This window comes from Aythya ferina (assembly GCF_964211825.1).
Source record: "Aythya ferina genome assembly, chromosome: 3".
Classification (NCBI taxonomy): domain Eukaryota; kingdom Metazoa; phylum Chordata; class Aves; order Anseriformes; family Anatidae; genus Aythya; species Aythya ferina.
In genome coordinates, this window is record NC_140298.1 from 4,096,281 (window position 1) to 4,117,441 (window position 21,161).

Below are 21,161 nucleotides of genomic sequence, written 5' to 3' on the forward strand. Positions count from 1 at the left end.
GCGTTCAGCCCCATCCTCCTGCTGCATTTAGAGACTGAGAAAACCATGCAGGAGTTTTTAGGCAGGCGTGAAGGTTGCAGCCCTACAGCTTCCCCATACCAAACGCCAGGAGCACGGCGTGGCTCAGGCTGGAAGCCGTGCCCCCGCTGATGAGCCGGTGCTCGCATTCATGGCAGGACAAGGCTTCATCATCCGGCTTGCCCTCGCCACGATTAAAAATAATTTAGGCTGGTAGGAACAGGTGCAATTTAAATCACAGTTCCCTTTCATTGGTGGAGGCAGTATCTGTGTTTACTTCTCCCCAACCTCGGTGACTTTTGTTTACAGAATTAGCAAAAGGGAGCGGGGGTAGAGGGACGAAGCACATCGTGCCTGAGGAGAGGCTTGCTCATGATATTCAGCTTCTATGTCATCTGAATGCTTCTAGGAAGTCATAAAAAATAATTTTAGCATTTCTCACGTGAAAAGGGAAGGAGATTTTCCACACGCTTCTGAGAAAGAAAAATAATAATAATAATAATCTGCATTAAATTGCTGTTATTGCTAAAAAAAATCTAGTTTGTATTTTCAATGAAGTCAAAGCAAGTTTCCAAGTATTCCCACTCCGAAAACTAGTGTGCTTTGTGTTTTACCAACAGTGCATCTGCATCTCGTGTCTCACCTAAGCGGGGGCAGCTTTGGGGTCTTCCAGCTGTTGGCCCCAGAAGGCGATGTGTAATGAGAGCACGCAAGCACGGTGTGCCGCATACACACTGCCCCTCTTCAAAGCCCTGCTCAGGCAACCCCCCATTCAGAAATTTAAGCCAAAATCTCATTGTCCAGCCTGCGGGGAGCAGTGCTGACCCAAGGATTGACTCTAATCCACGCGATTAAGGCAGTGAACAAACTCTCCTGCTGCTCGTAAAAGCTCTCCCCAAAAGAAGCCGCATTCATTGTGGAGCTAACAACAATGCGGGGCATCTTCAAAGACTGACGAGCGGTCACACACGAAGGGAAAATAATTGTGCCAGGGTATGTGCCTGGGGCTCCCCCCCGGCAGGACCACGTGGCCCCACTCAGAGGAGTTCTTGCCACGTGGAGGTACAGGTGTCCGGCTCTGCAGGTACGATACACTCCTGTCCCTGGGGACTTACCTACCATCTCCTCTACTGACCAGCACGTCCACAGCACAACGCCAGATCTGCCAAGGAAAGAGCGATAGATTGGCTTAAACCTCAGGAATAAAGAAATCTCATCTGGGAGCTCTCTCTGGAGTTTGCTGGGAACTCTTTGGGAGCTCCTGCAGCTCTCATTTCTGAGCTGCTCTACACAGGCAGCAGAGCCAGGCTTCCCCCGGCTACAGCATCCTACTGCTCGCGGCAAGAAAAGGGAAGAAGCAACCACTGCAACGCCAACCAGAAGTGAAAGAGCCCCAAAGCCACCGGAGCTGCTACCTGCACCAACTCACATCGGGTTTCTCTTCAACATCCCTGTTTGCTGGGAAAGCTAACAAAACTCAGCCGGCGAAAAAAGCACCAGCAAAGGCAGTGGGGCAGTCGGAGGCTGTAATAACAGAAAACTGCAATTACAGCAACACTGAATTTGCCACACGAGCCTACATTTCAGGTTATGTCAAAGTTCCCATTAGGATCCTCCCAGCACTTTTGTTCCAATGGATTTAAAATTAAACCACAAAAAAAATTGCTTCTACCCCGCGTTTGCCCTCTGCTCAGAGGTAAGGCTGTTTCCATGCCTCTAAAACCGACACCAGTTTTACACTTTTGTTAATATGTTTGTAAGAGACCTAAAAACCAGCAACAGAAGTTGAAGCAAGGTGAGTTTGCATCAGGATGCACAAACGCTGATTAGCTTTTCTAGGATGAAACTGTCCAAACTGGTAGATTTTAAGGCCAAATATTAAATCCGTATGAACCTGCCTGTATCTTGGGATGGGATCGGGGGCATCCATAAAAACCCCAAAGATGACTTATTCAAACTTCTGCTTGCAAGCGCTGCTTTGCGATCTTGGCAAACACATTTTGGACACTGAGTTCAGATACTTTAATGTCTGACTGACCCCAAACTTTGCTCCTTCCAAGGCAGAGCTCCTGCCCTCCAAAAATGAATTTTCCCTTAGAGCTCTCCACCAGCGCGCACGAGGTCCTTCAGAGCTCCTATCTTCCCCCCTGAAGAATTTTTCCCTGAGGCCAAATTCCCAGGTAGTGTAACTTTTGCCTGTATCGGTTACACCAGAGCAGAATTCAGTCTTTTGATTAAAATCAATCACTTTTCTGCAGTTTGGGACGTTTCTGTTTCAGTCTGCTCTTACCTCCCGTTTCCCTATTTGAGGGTTAGCACTGGTTGTTTTGGCCTTTGCTCCCCGCCTCGTCTTTAGCTTGGTTTCCTGTTTACCACGATGCTGTGTGTCACTTCTGCTGCCAAAGCTGCAACCCCGACCAACTCACCTTTAAAACCGACCTGCACCAAGGTCGCTGCCCCCCCACACAGCAGTGCTCTGAGGGTGCCCTGCCCCACGTCAGTCCTTACTCCTTTTTATTTAAGATGCAGATGTGACCGCTCAGAAGTAACCTTTTGTGCCTTCACGGCACCCAGGAGGAGATGCTGTGGATGAGCGCAGCAGCCCCTGGTCCTGCAGGCTGGCTCCCCGTCCCTTTTGACACCTCTTCCTTGGGGGACCTCAGCTCCAGGGCCATGCTCTCAGTGGTGCCTCCAAGGGAAAGCCAAGCCCGAGGCAAAGGGATTTCAGAGTTACCCTCAGCAGTGAAACCTGCCCAGTTCCCCGTGCACCTTTTAGGAAAGGCTTGGAGTTGTCTTTCCCTTTTGCTACACTTTCCTTTGTGCCTTTTTTTTTTTTTAAATTCTATAATTTATTAAAAATGTCACTTGATAGGGCTTTTGCTATGCCTAGCTGGAACTTCTTCTAAAGTACTTCTCAGTCGGCTCTGTAAAACTCCCCTTTGATTACCATGTGATTAGTTTGTTCAGCTGATGGCCTTTCTTCTCCAAGGTACTCATTGTGTCTCCTGCCTCCTATGCAGTTCTTAAGAATTTAAATGAGCCATTTTATTTCTTCCTACAAGTGAAGATCGACAAACCCAGCCCCACCCTTCTGCTTTCACTTTTAGTGTGCCTAATAAAAAGCGGTGTGAGGGCTGGGTGTTTTTTGTTGTTTTGTTTTTCCAGGGCTCGTGGCTAATGGAGAATTTTATGTTGTTTCTGACATTGTTTGTTGCGCCTCCCACAAGACCACACGCTCCCAAGGATTGAAAGACAGTGGCATAAATGTCAGGGAAATGCCTCTGCTGTGTCAGGTCTAATTAGGCATTTGTACTTGTGGGACAGACACCTCCACCACAAAATCCAGAGCTCAGTCTCGCTTTGTGCATCACTTCTGTATCCAGAGGCTTCCAACGCATGAAATGCAAATTGTTTTCCAGAAAGGGAGAGAAACCTTGACCTGAAGCCTAACTCACCCACAAACCAAACTCACCTACAAACTACGTGCCTCACCCTGGGGTGCACCTCCACCGCCTTTTCTTCTCCAGGAGCGCTCTCCCCTCAGCACGGGGCTTTTCCTCCACGCTGCAGGCTCAGGTGGCTGCAGGCAGCCCAAGAGTTACCTCTCGATCTCAGACCTCTCCTAAAGATTTGCCAGGCTCATCCCGGGTCCTCCGGAGTTTACAGCGCTCCTTGACTGATGCACCTGACACCAACGGGAATTTAAGTGGATTGGAGGCAGAGCAACTGCATAAACCTCACTCGGGTCTCAACCCGGCAGGTAGGAGGCGAGACCTCTCACCCAAACACTGCAGCCAGCCCTGCTGCTAGGGCAGCCAAAAACAGCCCACGGACAAGAAAGTCCTGGCAGGAGTGCTCCCACGTGGCTTCCCGGCAGCCTGGCCGGGGTGCTCGGCAGCACAGAGCCTCCTGCTGTGACTTACCTGCCCTGGCCCCCACTACTCGGACACCTGAAAATTGTTTTAAGGACAAGAAGAGCAAGAAGCGTGCCCACCTGTGCTCGCGTGTGCGTACGTGTGTATGCAGAAGAAACAGGGGGGTGGGTTGGAAAAGAAGATAAATGAACTCTCAGGGGGGTAAAAAAAATTAAAAAAAATAAAAAAAGTCTCGTCCAAGTTTTAACTTCCCCTCCTTTGTCCACCCAAATCTGAGAGAGCAGCTCCCTCTGTGGGTTTTCCTTCTCGGCTGTTTGTTTGCTCGCTGAGGGTGTATCTAGGGAAGTGCAGAGGGTACCTGGGGATCGCTCCCCGGGGCTGCCTCACGAGCAGAGAGGAAGCTGCAGGGCACCACCACCCACCAGCCAAAAGGGCTCCTGCGCCTCTGCCCCTCAGCTGAGCATAAAACCCACCAAACCCCGTGTCCTTCCTGGAGCCGTACTCGTGCAGGGAGCTCAGCCAGCAACACCCAAACGCCCGCGTGAGAGAGAGCCTGAGCTCCCCGTGCAAGGAAGGCCCCGTATTGCTCACACGGGGCACGGCAGGTTAAACGAGAGCTGGGCAGATGGAAAAAAGTGGTAAAGTGAACTTTCACACAGCAGCAGAACCACCGCTACACATAAATGTATGTGTTTGTGGCCGAACGTGGCTCTTCTGGGAGAGATCACAGCTTGGGGAAGGAGCTCGCCACCCAGCTGATCGCACGCAGCAAATTAGCAGCCGCGCGGGGTCCTGCTGCTGCGCCGTGAGGAGCAGATGAATGAAAGTCAAGCACATACGTGAAATAAATCTGTCGTAAAAACCCTGGATCGGTAAAAACCCTTTCCTGCCCTTTAGGTCAAATTAAAATGGCCGAAGCCCACAGCCCATTAAGCAGAAGAATGACTTCTGAGGACGTGGGGTGGGGAGGGAGGCCTGCCCATGCCGAGAGCCCGCAGCAGGTCCGTGCAGCGGTGCCACCTCAGTGAGGGACGTGGGAATCTGGAGCCCCAGCCACGCAGTCGGTAAGGACGGTGTGCGCATGAAAGATCCCTTGTTCTGTTTCGTGAGAGATTTGGTCTTAATCCTGGCACCCTGGCCGGGCTCCAGGGTAACTGCGTGCCACCCACACGAGGTGCCCCGTGCTCTTTTGGCTGAAGGTGTCGTTCTTGGCTTCCTGGCCAAACGAACGAGCCTTGCACGATGCACCTGAGATCCCCACGCTGCTTCCTTCGCCCTGCTCCTGCAGGAGGTTGTGCACAAGCCTGGGCTTTGCCCTCTGTCAGTCCCGGGGCTCAGGGCGCAGCTCGCCTCCACCCCGCGGGCACTGCTCTCACTTGCTGCTGGACGCCCACTGCACCGCTCCCAGGCCGAGCGAGGTCCTTTGGGATCCCTGGACACCAAGGTACAGCGAGGCCAAGGGCCGGGATCACCTCTGTGCTTTGACTTCTTTACCCGGAGTTCGTGGCTCTCCTTCCTGCTCCGCTCACTTCGGATCATCAGCCTGCAGCCACCCGAATCCCGCGCAGGGCTGAGCATTTCCAGGCACAGGCAGCTCTTCCCCTCCCTGCCTCTTGCCTGTTATTCTGAAGCTCCATGCCACGAAGCGTGCATGTGTCAAGGGAGGGGCTGGCATTATATTCCCAGCCTAATGCAGGAGGATCCACATCCACAGCTCCCCAGCGACTGAGACGAGCACATACCCCGGGGGAGTTTGCAATGGATATGAGCAGCACCGAGACAAAGAGGTGCGGCTGTGGGAGGGTGCCTCGCACCCAGGAGAGCGGTCAGAAACGGATAGGAGTAGTAAAACTGCACTCTCCCTCCCCTAGGTGTTTTCTAACATCAGTGGGGGAGCAGCGTGGGGAAGCCAGGCACGGCCCCAGGCTGGGCAGGGGGCAGCTGCCCCGTCCCAGCCCGCCCAGAGCGGAGGGCTTTTAATAAATGCTTGTTTTCAGCGGGCCAGACCGGCTCCAGATGAGCTCCCAGTTTTTTTTTTACAGAACTAAAATGCTTGCAAAAATATCTTTAATGAACTGAAAATGTTAATTTGAAAGTCTGCTCTGTGGAAAGAGTGAGGCTCGCAGAGGGAAGGAAATGACACAGGGCTGTTGACTGGCAGGGGGCTGGTTTCAGTCCTGCCCCCGCCAGGCACAGAGGAGGCCTCGGAGCCCCGAAAACCCTGAGCTGGGCAAGAGCTCCCAGAGCAAGATCCATCACAGACCACGAGACGTGACCCCAGCCTCCTCTAAACTCCTATTTCCCGGTGGAGATAACCTCCCCCCAGCCTTCCCCAAATAAAACCAGCCCCTCCTGCCCCGCCGGGCCGTCCACAGCCAGGATGGAGGCTGGGGGTGACCCCAAACCAAAGGCATGCAGCTGCAGCACTTGCTCTCTGTACCCAAAAACTTGTCCTGCTTGACCCAGCACACAGGAGCTTTCCATCCCCCGGCCTGCTGAGAAGAAGAAGTGGGGGGGTTGGGGGGAAAGAAGAAGAAAAAAAAAAAAAAAAAGGCGATTTTTCTAACTGAAGGAAAATCCATGCCAAGTCCTACAAGCAGGCTTGGCCAGGTGCCAGGAAATGTGTAAATTTTCGTGAGCTTGGGCTATTTTGCCAGAAGTCTGCAATGTGTCTGGACACGACTGGTTCCCCTTTGTCAGCCCCGGCCTGACCAACCAGGAAGTTTGAGAAAGAAAAAAAAAAAGAGAGAGAGAGAGAGACAGAGACAGACAGATAGTTTTTTTTCCTGGTAACACAATGACTCTCCTGTGATACCTTTTATTTCTGTACCAGCAACAGCGCTGGTCCCACACTTCAGGGCAAGAGGGGAGGGGTATGAGAGCCCTTTAATTCTTCAAAACCCCATTTTTTGTTGCCGTGTTTGCTGATAACCTCACCAGTGCTCTCTCAGCTGCATGGTGGTTATTAGTGCAGCTTGTTTCTATAAATACCAGCATTAACTCCTTGCATTCCCCAAGGACCGAGCCAGAAAGAAAGGGGGCATTTGTACAACTCTTACTTTTTCTTCTTCTTTAAAAAAAAAAAAAAAAAAAAAAAAAAGGAAATCCAGCCGAGTTCCGTGTAACTTGTCGTTAATTGATTAACCCAGATGTCCGGGCTGGAGACACATACCTCTGCTCAGTGTCTGCCCAGCCGGCGAGCCCTTCCCTCCTGCCTTCGGGCTGGGTGGTGGCGACTGCCTCCGCTGAAATGCCAAGCCCTTAAACCAGAAGCCCTCAAACCAGAAGCCGAATGGGGAAGGCACAACCTCCTCCCATCGCACCGGAGAGTTTTAAGGAGCTGGGGCAAGGAGCAGAGCCCGCAGAGAGGTGTGTGTGAGAGGTGGGGAGGCACAGCTGGGCGAGCAGGCAGGGGACAGCGGGCACGAGGAGGGGTCAGCTCGACCCCGGGGAGACGGCTCAGTGCCTCACCTCACCAGCACAGGCCCCTTTCAGCACCAGTAACCTCCACGTCCATCTCGCAGCTGGAGGACACACCTGCAGAGGCGGCCAAGCGTGGCCAGGGGAAGTTTAAGAGTGAAAACGCTGCTGTTTCTCACCCTGCGCTCTTCAAAACGGCAGCAGCCATCGCCCTGCCAGCCACACAGGCCCGCAGCACCCCAGCAGAAAGCGCGAGAAGCTCTCGGCAGGGCGCAGAGCCCACCGCCAGCCTGAACCAGAGGGGTTGGTGCCCACGAGTGATGCTACAAGGATGAAGAAAGCTCCTGCTCCCAGCAGCTCATGCTCAGCCAACACAGCGCTGCAATCAGGCTCTTCCGAACACGCCCGGAAGCAAAAACCCTCTTAAAATAAATGCTCAGAAATATCCCAGAAGTTTAGTTCCAATGATTTAGGTACCCGCTCAGTTTCCCCACCGACCAAGAGAGGACTCGATCAAGCAGGAAAGAAAAGCAGACTCAGGAAAGACCCTCGCTGGGTAGCTCACGTTTAACTTCAAGTAAATTGATATCCACGTATATTTTTTAAAATATATATATATAGGAGGCTTTCCAGATACGTAAGCGTGCCAAGAAGCATGTTCAAGACGGGCCAAAGGATGCAGAAAAAGTAAGATGTCTGGGGGAATAGATTAAAAGAAAACAACAATGCGAGGAGAGACTGTTTCTAAAATCTTTAAATAAATAATAAAAATAAAAAAAGTGGCTCCCAAGAGCGAGGCAGCGCATTCAAGGCACTGAGCGGTACTGCTGGCATTAAACAGGAAGCCCAAATATTCACAGGAACGAGATGCCCGTGAGCAAGCTTTCACATGAAAACGACAGAAATCGCTTATTTTTCCAGTAGCAAGTACGCTCCTCATCTCTTTGCACCAGCCCTCCCTTAGTGCACTCCCTGTGTTTGTTCCACTCACCCAAATACCGCAACAATTACTACAGCTGGAAAGAAGCGAGATTACCCCAAACCAGCCTGGCTCCGAGTCTGCAACGCAACAGATGCAGGAAGCCTGGGAGCAGCAGCTTCCCAGCCACGCTGACGGGCCGTAGCTATTCCCTTTCATGGCACCAATCCACCCATTTCCCCCTGATCCAGGGCACTGCCAGGCGTTACTGTGAGGTGACAGATGCTGCTCTGTAATGGCTGCGTAAAGCCTCAGGTATACACAAAGGCTTAGTTTTAAACAAGAATTAAAGTGTTTGTGCGCATGCTTCTGCGGGAGGGACTGGGGGGATTTGCTGATGTACTTGGACGTGCGGCTCAAACAGCGCCGCCAGTTTCAGAAAGTATAAAAGTGGCTGGATCAGGAAATCAAAGAAAGCTTGTAAAAATGTAATTTCTGAAGCCACGTCTCTTAACATAACCTAGCAGGCACAGGTCGGTCCCACCCAAACCGCTCATCTCTTGGGGAGAAAAGAGCTTTGCTGTCCCTGCAAAGGGCACTCCGGTTTCTCGGTCAAAGCCAGCCGTTCACACTCCATCCAGGCATCACTCGGTCACACAAAGTTACATGAAGGAGCACGGACAGATGGCCAAGATTCCCCATCAAAACCACCCACATTTTTCCACCAGCAGGCTTTGGTTCATCTCCTAGTTGTTTTTTGTACTGGACAGACTTTCTTTCTTTTTTTTGAAGGTTCTTCCTTTTCGAAGCACCAAGGCGTTGTTTTCCCTGGAAGGCCTTGGTTTTCACTGACAAAGACACAAGCACGTAAAAGCAGAAGAGACCCTGCCACAACCCAAACCATACCAACGGGAGAGTTGGATCATCCGTGGGGTTTCACTTGATCTGTCCTTCAGGTGAATCAGCCCCTGCATTTTCCTCTTCACGACTGAATTTTCTGACTGGTGCCAGCTTCCCTTCATCTCATCGTGGCTCACCATGAGCAACTCCTGCTAGGCACGCAGAGGCTCAGTAAAACCAGAGCCCTGGTGAATCACAGGAGAGAGAAGAGGGAAGGTTGGTGTTATCAAAAAATAAAAAAACATAAAAAATCAATCAGACTTCACTGTCGGATTTTATTTTAGCCCCCCAAAAGTCAACAGTTCCCATGTAAAATTTGTAACTGAAGTATTTCTTCCCTCACTTTTGCAAGCATTTTTCCCCACGGGAGGGGGGGGAATCTATCCCAAGTCCAGCAAGGCACTCTCTGCCCACAACCAGCCTTTCTGGTCGCTTCCTTGAATCAAAGCTACCATTCATCCACGACCCACTCCTGCACGAGACCTGGGCACACTGATCCACCATATACTCGCAGGAAAAGGACATAAAAATAAAGCAGATGCTATTAGCATTCAGAGCACACATCCACTTGCTAACCCCCCTTTCATAGCCTTGTGTATGCCTTGAATCAGAGGGCTAACAAGACAGAATGCTATGAATAAACTCGGTATGAATAAAGTATGAATTCTCTGTATGAATAAGGTCTTGGAGTAAGCGTTCAAAAACCCGGTGCCACCCTGAAGACTCCCAATACAGAGAGGAATAAAGGCGGAACAAGAGTGGCCCAGCGGTGCACCAGCCACAGCTCGCAGTCCCCAGCCGATGGGCTGCGCCTGCCCTGCCCAGCTCCGACAGGCTCGGGCTGAGGGAGAAGGCTGCCCCGAGGCTCTCCGTCCTCACACAGCACCCTGGGCTGCTGCAGCCTGCAGAAAGGAGCTGCTCAGCACGGAGAGATGAACAGCCAGCCCTGGGCTCCTGCCCTGAGCAGGTGCTGCCAGCGTGCCACTAAGCGAGGACCTGGCGGCGGAGATGGTGACGCCACCGGAGCGATTCCCTGCCAGCCCTCGGCTTCGTCCGGCCCAAATGTGGAGTGACTGCGTGCAACGCACTGCATGGCAGCTGCACGTCCTGCCAAAAACACGGTGCTTACCATGGGAAGAACTTTTACTGTGCCACACTCACCTCCAGACTCGCCAGCAGACGCGAGGCTCGCAGGAGCAGCAGGATGCGAGCGAGCTTTCCCCCTGCGGCTGATACCTGCCTGCTCCACGGCCTGACACAGGGAAAGGACCGCGGGCCAGCTGCTCTCAGTCATGCTACAGTGGAAATCCAGCGTCTCCTCCTCCAAGGCCTCCTCGGGTAAAGGTCACCAGCGCCAGGGTCCCCCTTTGTGAGCGCCTGCCACTCAGCTCAGCGGTGAAGCCCTGTGGCTGCGGCAGCACTGCGTTATTATCGCCCACAGGCAACCACCACCAAATACTCTCATGGCAGAAAGAACACACGAGCCATGCTGGTGGTGAACGGGCCTCCCATTTCCAGCTCACCTCCTAAAACTGTAATAGCGAGTCTGACCCAGGTGAAGTACTCGAATCCTGTGCACCTCGGTAATTCTCTATATGAGATGCCCGAACCCCCGTGTGGTTCTCCACAAGCCCTCGTGCTCTGTGTTACCATCCGTAAACTGCTACTTCGGTCCTGCAGCAAGCAGCCTTCCCACCCCACCCCCGCTTAAACACTATTATTTGCAATTACCAAAAATAAACACGAAATGCCCCGTGCCTTTGGCTCTGTGAGCGTTCTCCTTGACTCTCACCTTCTCCCAAGGCCAGAAATCCCGGAGCCATCCTTGACACTCCAGCTTGCTTTCCCTCTCCTGCCTCCCATGTCCATAAATCTGCCTGTCACCACCTCCAGATCACTGACAGAGCCCATCCTTACCTTGACCCTGCCTCTGCTGAAATCTCTGCCCAGACCATAATTACTTCCTATCTTGACTATAGTAAATTCTTTTCCCCTTTTTCATTTTTATGGTCTAAAACAAACTCTTTAAAGTTTAAGTAATCCATGCTCGTGCAGCCGCGCTGCTCCTCTCCCCTTCCCTTCTTCCCCCAACCTCCTTCTCCCTCCCAAAGGAAAGGGGTCGCAGGAGGTGGAGAGAATACAGCAGCACCATCCTTCTCCGGAGGTTTCCAGATCCAATTTGCACCCCACAGACCCAACTGTTGGGTCCACAGATATGTCCTCCTACGCCTCTTCTTATTAAAAGTACCTCTTTGTTACAATGCTTGCCGTGAGTTGTCTTAAACCTGGAGCCAGGGGACAAGCCGCGGCAGGGTAAGCCAGGACGTGCATTTGCAGCACAGCAGCGAGCCAGCGAGAGCCGCACGCGAAGCCAGCGCCGCTGCTCCCCACTCCCAGCAGGGCAAGAAATGAGCTGCCCCGTCCCCCCCCACGGGGTAAGAGCTCCTGTACAGGCAGGTGCGCGGAGGAAGTGAAAGCAAAATTTAAGCTGGAAATAAAAAAATTGGAGAGCAAACCCAAAGCTCGGTGTCAAAGCCCAGAGCGAGCAGGGGTGCTCATCAGCGACCTGCCCTCTGCAGCCACGAGGCAAGGCACAACGCCACAGGTACACGGCACGCCGTGCCCAAAGGGCATCCCGGGCTCAATGGGCACGGCGTGGAAGCACACAAGATACACGCGCACAGAAACCAAGAGCAAAACAAATTTCAGGTCGGAAGGTCTCCGGGAGAAACGCGAAAGGAGCCCAAGTGATTTCGCAGGTCAACTCAGCGGGGACACTGAACGAGGACAGGGCCAGTGACATCCTGGTGCACTTGTTGGGGGACGGGGGACTGTCACCATCAGCGCTGCTTTGCCAGGGCCAGACCTGCTCCCCGTCTTTTGGGGAATATAAAAGTGATTAATTGCTTGCAGAGGAATTGATCCAGCCCCCCTTTTATGAAAAAAATGCAAGGATTTCCATATCTTAGGGAGGGGCCACCTGGAGAAGTTGAAATTTAGAGGACCTGAGGTAATTGCATTTCTCTGTCTTTTCTGGCATTTTTAGATGCTGATTAATGTGGAGTCCCGGCTGCCTGGACAGCCTGGGGAAATCAATAACATTAACCCTTTGCAAACGTTTACATGTATGTAAACAATGCTGTGGCACCTTGGGTTTTCTCCCTTGTCCTCGCACCGGCAGGGAAGTGCCACCTCCTCACCAGAGAGCTGCTGCTCTGAGCCCACGCAGGGCAAGGGGACACCCCCATGGCCCAGCAAGCACGCACACGCACTCCCCTTTCCCATGGTCATCCCGCCGGCCTGCAGGGGTTAAAGACAGAAAAAATAAAATTAAAATAAAATAAATAAAATCAAAGCCCGTTTTCGGCAGCGCCGTGAGTGCCGGCAGTGCCACAAGCGCCGGTGGCACAAAGAGGTGCAGTCTGTCCTGCCGCAGCATCTTTCACTCCAGCGGGCTCGGCTGCACAGACAAATTGATTTGCAAAGGTTGAGGCTGGCAGCTCAGCCTGCTTTGCATACCGAACGCTCCCCGGCGACACAATAAAAAGTAGCCTGGCAAACAGAGGCACGCAGCGGGAACTGGCCGGTTCAAAGTCCAAAGCCCACACCCCCTCACCCCAGTCTGGTTTGAAAGGTCACTGTGTGTCTGGGAAAATAGTCTCAGGATACGATCCTTTATTAAAGGTCACTATTTTTCAACGGCACTTAACACACACTTGCACACAAATTGAGGCTGAAAAAAAAAAACCTGGGGGCTGCCTCGCATTGTACATTGTGCTCACAAGATTTATGTCTTGTGGTCACCAGCAGTAAACACACACTGCTTCAGTATTAAAGTTCACATTAATCCACAGATTTTTTCTCCCCCCCCTCCTCTTTAAATCAGCCTCCGTCTTTGCAAGGCAAACAGTGGCAAGCCAAGACTTTAACTAATCTCTTTTGTTTCTCCCTTGCTGCTATAGTGTTACCTTCCCATGTTTTCATATATTTTTGTTTTGGTGATGGCTTCCGTCTTTACGAGCTGCCCAGAGTTTTTGGTCTTTCACACCCTGCCAGTGTGGGCTTTTTGTTTTAATCCCAGCATCTCAACAGCGCATCTCCATGCAATAAACCAAACGTACTGTACTCTGTGTTGTAGTACAGATACCAAAAGATATTGTTTAACAGGACGAAAAATACAGAGTCTAACAATCACGTGTTACAGACAATAAGAAGTACAGTGATTAAAAGCAGAAAGTAGAAAGCTTTTTTTTTTTTTTTTTTTGGTCAGACATCTATTTTATCTTATCCTTATGCAAATGTTGTTAAAGGCAAAATAGTAATTCCTGTTTCTTCTCCCCACAATGATAAATATTTCCCTCTTCACTCACGGAGCCTTATAAAACCCTGTGCTGAATTAATAGGAAAGCCAGTTTCAGTGAAGACACTAAGAGTTTCTAAATTAATTTGCACAAGAATTGCGAAAAACAGTGAATTTCAAATAGGACGCAAAGCATACAATGTTTTGGATTTCCATTTTGCTACATAATAACACCATTTTATAAAGCTTTGCCAACAGTATATTTCCAAGCCATCAAAAGCACATTAATTTTTTCTGATTAAAACAGCTGTGAAAATATACATGTGTAACTGTGAAAAATCCCAGGCTTATTGTAATACCCTAAACAAAACAAAGATGAAAGATTTTTTTTTTTTAAATACAGACTTGCAAAAAGTAAAATATTTAACACCACATGAACTAATTCTGCGCGCTTTTTGCTAATATTTTGCCACAAATACTTTAATCCCTTTGTCCGTTCATTCCACACTTCGTCAGGATGCGACTTGCTAAGGGTGAGCTCCTTTGTAACATCTCGGGCACCTCTCGGCAGTTATTGATTGGGCTCTCGTTAGAGCCGCACCACAAATACAGAGAGGAGCAGCTCCTGCACAAGGCCTGGAAAAGCACCGGGCAGGGGAAACGAGAGCACAAGGTAGAAGTGAAACTGCTCGAAACCAGGGAGCCAAGCCCGTGGGCTGTTTTGAGAAGAGCGCTTCTCAAAGGTCATTGAGCATGCTGGGCTGGGGCAGCCTGCAGAGCCTTTTGTCAGAGGATAGGATTTTATAGACTTTAAAACATATATTATATAAAAAGTATTATATTAATATTTATTATTTACCAGCCCACTCTCGTTTCCCCTCCTTCCTCATCCTCCACCAGACAAGAGCTGGTGAGCTGAGAATCAGCCCTTCTCCAGCATATGTCTTCACAGAGTGTTTTTTTTCGCCCCTCCCCATCACCGAGGTGCTGTTAAACTCAAATTCTCTGGCACCACATATGGGGTGATCTATTATTTTGAAAAAAAAAAAAGTTTATTTTGAATGCAGCAGTGGGATTGAGAGAGGGAAACAAGGAAAATAAAAACACTAGGAGGGTGACCAATGTAGAGACAAAGCACAGCAGCTATCAAGCGGCATCCCCAAAATTGCTTTTCTGGCCTCAAGACAGACCCCAAATAATAATAATAATAATAACAATAAATAACAATGTAGAGAAAAGGAGCAAACAAGCACCTTCCTGCACCTGTGCAAGGCAGCAAGCATGAGCAGGACGCAGAGCCAGGCTGGTGCTGACAGGCTGCTGGTTCAGCCTCAGATAGGAGCCCTGGAGGCTGCGGGTCAGGCACTAAAGGAGCCAAGCGCTACCTGTTATGATGCACACACTGCCCAGACACAGTTTTCGCCTCTCTCCCAAGGCTCCCCTCAGCTTTGGTGCGAATAGCACCCAAAGATGTTATGGGGGAGCTGGAGGGGAGTAAGGGAAGTGCAGGGTCTGGGCTGGTGGCCACCAACCTGCTGCACATTTATGGGCTCATTTGTATCTCCAAGTGAAGCTTTTAGGACCACAAAGGAAAACACCAGGTTCAGGAGGAAGCTGGGGGTTCAGCGGAGCAGGAGATTTGCTTTCCATCTCCTGCAGCTCGCACCCCACCGCGCTTTCTGTGGCCATGCCTCCCCTCCCCACCGGCCTCCCCTGACCCGACACAAAATGGCTGCCTCAAGCGAGGACAAGATGGCGGCCTCAAGCGAGGGCCACACGTACAAGTAGACATGTGCCAGGAGCTGAGGAGAGGGGCTCTCAGGACAGCCACAAATGTGCCTGTCCCCACACAGGGAACAGCTTTTCAGGGCTCAAGTTTGGGCCAACTTGTGTGGGAAGAGGGAGGCCCCAGCAGGGATAGGCTCTTTCCCACCTCATGCACCTTCCCGCCATTCCCACAGGAGTTGCAAGTCACAGCTTGTGGTGAAAGGGCTTTTTTGCCTTATCCAGCATGGCAGAGTAGCATTTGTTGTTTTTTTCCCCCCTAAACACAAGTTAAATGTTGGCCTTCATGCACAGGGGCCCTTCTCCTCCCTCCAAAAAACCGCTCATGCTGTGGTAAAGCCACCACACCACATCACACCTTCCCCAACATCGCCCGTTTCCTCACCTGCTTAAACGCCTGGATCACACACCTGAGGCTGTCACAACAGCAGTGACAACCGCAGCAGCCTTTGGGCTGCAGGTTGGAAAGCAGCTCTCAGAGGAATCGCCGAATTTCGCAAGCAGCTTCTGCTCGCCTGCTGAGCAGCCGTGGGGCCAGGAGCAGGACATCCCCGGCATGGCAGCAGGGAGCCACCTAAGGAGACCGAGGGCCACCAGCCACCAGTGCGACACTCCAGGGATTGCCCAGCTGCATGGGGCAGCTCTAGGTTCTGGAGGGCCACTGGTATTTATGTGCTGACTAAAGGAACTGTTTGAGGCAGAGAAAAATAATCGGTTTCAGCTTAAACACCTTATTAAAATAGCTAGCAGCCATGAGCCTCTGTAATGGCAGCTCTCTGGTTTCCACTGTACCCCTGGTCGTTGGTTTGCCTTGCCAGCATGAGGCCAGTGCCTGCCACCTCTCAGCAAAGTTTGTAGGAAGAATTTTCTTCTTCTGAATATTGAGGCACCACTGAAGGAGCCAGCGTGACCTGTGCATCCACAATCTCATTTTTCTCCCTCCTGCCCAGTCAGGTCCATGTTACATCAGCACTCATCTTCATCCCAGCCTGCCCCAAAACAAGACCTGCACAGGCACATGCATGAGGTTCAAGCTCCCAGCAAAGAAAACTCACCACCGCTGAGCAAGCCCAGGTTGTCCCCTTTTTTCCCCGCCCTGCATGAGGAACAGCAGGGGATGCAACAAGCAAAGTACCCCTGACCATTAGCTGACCATTGAGTGAAGCCACCCCTGTACAAATCACAGGAGTAACATCAGAGAAGGTTTTTTCCTTAAAACCACTGATTCAACTGGAAAGTCTGAGTGAGTTTCATGGAGGGAAAAGCACACAAACACCCAATTTTTTTCCAGCCCAGAGCTTCACTACTTCAACAATTTGATTCAGAATGAAACATCATGACAGACAAACACTGAGAAGCCCCGTCCTCATATTGCTTTCAACCACAAACAAGCTCCTCACACCCAGTGTAAGACCCCATCTGGTTGCCTGCAGAATCTAGCTTGGGTTTTTTCGAGCAAACAAGCAACTCTGAGCAAATCGGCAAAACCCCTCCACCATTTGCATGATACTTCATACTTCTGCTGGTGGTTTCAAAAAAAATATTTTTTTCCCCCACATGACCCCAACCTGAATTTAGAAAGAGAAAATTTGGGAAGGGAGAGCGTCTGCTTTGTCTCAGTTGTGGTGAGGCGGTCAGAAAAAGGAACTGCTAGGTCCTGCCCTGTTCTGCTCAGGCCCTCCCAGACCAACCGCAGCCACCAGGAGCTTCCCGCAGGGCAGCCCACTCAGTACCTGTTTTGTAAGACTCCTCTCATCCCCCTTGAAATTAGGATGCTATGCTTAGGAGCTTAATGCACATAAACACACGCATCTGCCAGGGACCCTGATTTAATTTCAAAGAAAAGCAGTTTTCTCTTGCAAAAGCTGGAAAGGCTGCTCTTGACATTTAGTTCCTATTGGAGTTGGTTCCCAGGCTGGGACCAGTTACTGAGAAAGCTCAGTCTCTCGTTTGGCATCAAATCAAAACCTTGGACTCCTCAGTGCACTTTCCTGTTCCTCAGTTTCCTTTCTCTTAGTGATGACTTGTTACCACCATCACCTACAAAAAAAATAATGCTTTCAAATTGCTTTATCACATTGCACTTTTCTGTTCAGAGGTCTCACTTCTGGTTATCTTCCAGTGCACCAGCAACATGAAATGTGTGTCACACAAAACTAAACTTTGAAAAGGAAAGCACTTTTCAAAATGGAAAATATTTGAGGACATCTTCCCAAATGCTAAATATATTAGAGAAAGGAATAACCCAGTTGATAAGAAGGGACCACCACAAGTAAATCCTCTTTATAGTGAGAGCTTAGATGCACTGGACACATCACAATGCACCTCAAAACCATTTTCCAGGGTGCTTCTGTGTTGAGTTTTGGGATCTATCCATTTTGGCAAGAAGGTACAGAAGATGGAGTTTGCCTCTAACCTGTGATTTATTTGATTTTGCCCATGTTTTTGCCCCTGTTTGCAATGTAGAGGAACAGCGTTGTGCGTGGGTGTGATTTTTGGGAGTAGATCTGTAGATGTGCTTAAAAATTAATCAAAAGAGATGAGATTAACTGATCAGCCCTACAGGTGAAGATGAGATAAATTCCAAGTGGTGCTGCAACTCCTGGGACTTCTGAAGAGAAAACAGCACTGCAGGATCTTCCTCTGCATCCTGCCTCCCTGCAAACCACCCGCTGCAAGCGTTATAATAAAGCTCTGATACAAGTGACTGAAAGCTTACCGTTTTCCGTGAAAATCAAACTGCTTCTGGTTTACAAATTTCCCGATATAAACTTATGAGTTTTTGCACATCTGTGCTAGCTTCATTCGATAAAAGCAGTTCCCTTTAAATTGGCAGTAACTACTTACTGGCAAAGCCTTGCAAGACCAGCTCTGAGATTTGTACTTGCTGCGTTTTCTTGGAGGACAGGGGTATGATGTTTGGAGAGAATTATTTTTTCTTTTGGTCTCTCTGCCTGCATTTGAACAATAGATTTCCTTATGCCCTACTTGACTGAATACCAGATCTTGATATGGAGCATCAGAAGCTAGTCTCTGCCAGAAAGACAGATACTATAAATGGCCAAAGGTCTGATTTGGCACAGCAAGCCCTGAAATAATATTTTTAAATTGACATCTATTTTCAGACATGCTTCTATGCTGCTGAAAGAAAATTAATGTCATGCTGTTGTTGCATTTTGCTAGCTTAAGCCCAATGCCAGAGTCATGAAACTGAAGAAACGTCTCTAAAGTTAAAGTCTAAAGTAAAAGAACCCAGAATATCCCAGGCTCTAGATTTCTGGTGAAGAGAATAAATAAATAAAAAAACGCAGCGAGAATTTCTGTTCTAATCACAACTTCCACCTCTCCCAGCATCTTCTCCTTTGGCAGACTATGTGACTCATGTCCCAGGCTTTCCACTGCACCAGCCCTGACTCACAGAATCTTTCAGATGTGCTGCATGATACTGGGGCCAGACAGCAGCTATTTATTAAAGTGTTCACACTGAAGTTAGCTTTGTGCCTTGCTTTTGCTGAGAAAATCTGACTGGAGACCAGTCCAGCTCTTGGTGAGATAAGGGAGAGAACTGCCTCTAACTTCAGCAGGGACAACATCTTCATCTCAGCACTGTTTTTGTTCTGTTATCTGTGATATGTATTGTCTAGATCTTATATAAACCCAAATTCCAGCCTACATAGTTATTATCTCATGCAGCATAATTACCAGTCCTGGAGTCCTCACCAGACAAATTGCTCCCTTAATCAAACCCATACGTGGCAGCATACGCATGCTGCCCATAAGAGAAGAGGGCTTCTCACCAGCCCATTGCCGCTTCTCAGCCCACACTCGCACAAAACCTACGGAAAGCTGTAATCTCACTAATGCGAGTTTTTGCCAAAATAGTTCAAGTGGGTTGCTATTTGACACTGGCATACACTGAACGCCTTCGCTAGCCAGCGAGGGTGCTCAGGAGCTTATAAAAATATGCTATTTTGCTTCAGGTACCTCCTTCCCATTTTCTAAATGCATGCTTGGGGAGGTAGCCTTACCCCTGGCAGTGACAGTATTGAGAGAGAGCGGGAGTGCTTTTCTTGGCTGCTTAGAAGAGAAAAGCTTGTGGAAAGTTTGTCTTTCAAGACACATTTTAAAGTCTGGGGGTGGAGGGGGGAACCTAAGGGCTTAAAAGCCCCAATTCTCTTCTAGGGAGAAGGCAAGAAAGCTTTTTGCTGTTATTTAAAAGAGTCACAAGTTGGTATTTTCCTTGCCACAGCAAAGCAGCCCTGTGTCACTGCAAACATTCCCACACTGCTCTGCCACAGGCTCCTGACTTTGGCTGTGCAGCTGGCTTTGAGGGACAAGACACCTCTCGGCCCCCAGTAGAGCCATTATGCCTCTGTTAACCTGCCAGTGGGGGCCAGTTGTGGCAAATGCTTTTATGGCCAGTGATCAGGTCAGGGAGGACCAGAGGAGAGCAAAGCTCATTGAGCCTAGGAAGCAGATCAGCCATCACACCACAGTAATTTTTTGGTCACTACTTCCATAAACTGGGTTTGAACTAGTGACCTCCAGCAAACATGTCAGTCCCCTGAGCCACCCAATTCCCCTCTATAAAGGTTTTATTTTAACCGGTGACTTTGTGCACGTCTCAGTCCTTCCTCTCCCTGTCACTTTGTGTCCCAGCATTGACATATGGTTGAACCGATATCCTTCCTCCGTTTCCTTTCTTGTTGCTAAATGTCCAGTAGGATTGCATAAAAGCACCCAACAGGAAAGGTCAAGCTGAGTTTCATGCCTGAGGTCTAGGATTACATCAAATTCTTAACGTTCATCTGGCCTTAACATCAAGCAAGCACTTCCCAGTTTCAGCCTAGTCATAGCAAAAGCAACAGAGACATTTTCATTTGTTTGCCCTGTTCTTACCATAAAAAATAAATAAATAATACCATATGATTCCCACATCACTTTAGGGAGGATGCTGAAGGTTTGCATTTGCAGAGACCTGCAGGACTTCCAAAGGCAAAATTAAGACTTGCCAAAACTCTATACAGTTCAAGTACATAAGGATTTTTTTTTCCCCACTACAATACTATTGACTAGTCTGGAAAAGCTTTGAGCATTTCCAAGCAGCTAGAGGTCTGGCTCAGATTTTGAAAACTCTGAATGGAAATCAACATTGAACAAACAAAAACAAAAAACTCTTTAAAAGCACAAGCTTTTGATGTAAATGTTTAAGATGAGATCTGACATGAAGAGATTTAATCAAAGTCCACGCAGTAATAACACTCTAAAGTTATTGATATGCTTAAGTGGCTAAGTATTTCAGAAACATTAATGAGTTTATCTATACAATCCACTTGTGGAATAAGCTGTATCTCTGGGTTTGGACCTGCATTAAAGCTGCCATGGCCATCACAAACCTGGACTAATCCCAGGAATTAAGGCCAAGTCTTCAACAAGTGCCTTACCTGCAGGTAAGCCCTATTCAAGCGATGTGCTCCCAAGCACATGGAAAGGGCTTCAGTTTGCAATACTTCAGTCTGTTGCTGGTGGTTAATTTTGTCTGTTTTTACACTGGGAAGTTGGTATGCCCACAGGTATCTTCTTGACTGAGGTACCTGCAAAATACTAATCAGCTGGTGATCCCAAAGCAGGAACATTAAGGAATAATGCACCAGCAATGCCCATGGTATCTCATTTCTCTAGCTGCTTCTTCTGCCTTCTCCTCCCCTACCATCTCCCAAGCAGGCACTGCTCTCCCCAGCTCGGAAGGGTTCTGCTCTTCAGTGCACAGGATGAGCACTGTTATTCAACCTGGACAGACTTCACACGGGAGCAATTAAAGTCTTAAGGTTTCACCTGTACCTCACCAGAAGTCTTCTCTTTAAATAACTACTCAGCTGTTCCTGAGCCCAACAGCATTAAGATCCAAAGAAAACAATTAACCACCTTTCCTTTCTTCCATGAC

At 49.4% G+C, this 21,161-nt stretch overlaps 1 long non-coding RNA gene across 4 annotated transcripts in view; it reads right to left on the reverse strand.

Moving 5' to 3' along the window:
- Positions 1-21,161, reverse strand: part of LOC311434341 — a 226,897-nt gene that overhangs the window by 189,367 nt on the left and 16,369 nt on the right. Inside the window, exon 2 of one of the 4 annotated variants that reach the window (XR_014691410.1) lies at positions 560-1,180. The exons of 2 other annotated variants lie outside the window; for them this stretch is intronic. This is a non-coding gene — a long non-coding RNA (uncharacterized lncRNA). Of the gene's footprint in view, positions 1-559; positions 1,181-12,050; positions 12,433-21,161 lie in introns of those variants that run through there. One more of the 4 variants, XR_014691411.1, reaches the window with a different exon arrangement.